We start from the raw sequence: 1,079 nt of genomic DNA, 5'->3' as shown, positions 1-1,079 counted from the left end.
TCATCTCATCTCATCTCATCTCATCTCATCTCATCTCATCTCATCTCATCTCATCTCATCTCATCTCATCTCATCTCATCTCATCTCATCTCATCTCATACGAGATGTTTATTTTTGACTACATAAAACAGAATATGATTACAGTCTTTCCGTTATTGAAGAATGGTTTTCTTTTTATCCGCCTAGTTTTTCCAGGCAACCAAACAAAATGTTGGATGGGAATGAAAGCGGTTTTTTTTTTCTTCACAACAACACCAAAAATACCCCCCCCACCGCCCAAAAAACAACAACACAATAACAACAAAAAACAAACAATAAGACTATTAAGACCTGATAGATCTATTTCTAAAACCAAACAGATCAGAAAGGTATTAGGTTCAACGGAAATCTTTCCATTTGCTCACCAAAATGAAAAATACTTCGACATGTTAGTGTGCAATGGCATTAAACAGAATGCATTTTTGAAGGATGTGTTTGGCTTGAGATGCTATACAAATATCGTGTATAACAAGATAGTTCACTCCTCTCTCTGAGCCAAGTTAAAAAAAAATAGGTCCTCAAAATTCGGTGGCGCTCTCTTTTTTAAAAGCGCGGACTTTGCGAACAGAGTTACCCTACTTGTGTAAAAAGATAATAAAAGTGAAGCTAACAAACTGTGCCGTTCCTATTCTTCTTCTGGAGAAACGGAAGAGAGCTTCAAAGCAAAGACTGCAGCGCCATCTGAACCAATGCGCGGACTTCCGCGGACACGCTTTTGTGGCGGAGTGAACTATCTTGTTATATAGGATCTTTGGCTTGAGATATACTAAATTTAATATAATGCTTAAGCTGTTTAGTAACATAACAACAAAAGCTGCAGACAATATCATAGCCACACAAACAAGTAGTTGTATTATGAAACATCTTTATGTTGTCTCCGTCAATGAGTCCTTGAAAGAGATGAGTGGGAAGTTTTGTAAGCTCCCGCCTTCCGTCATCTCGTTTTGAAGTTTCGTTGATCAAAAAAAAATTATTATTCCGATAGAAGTATCTGTTGTGTCTGATTATGTCAAAGAAAACTGGAAAAAGGGGTTGGGGGG

This window comes from Aplysia californica, unplaced genomic scaffold, assembly GCF_000002075.1.
Source record: "Aplysia californica isolate F4 #8 unplaced genomic scaffold, AplCal3.0 scaffold01897, whole genome shotgun sequence".
NCBI lineage: Eukaryota > Metazoa > Mollusca > Gastropoda > Aplysiida > Aplysiidae > Aplysia > Aplysia californica.
This window is presented reverse-complemented; position numbering follows the sequence as displayed.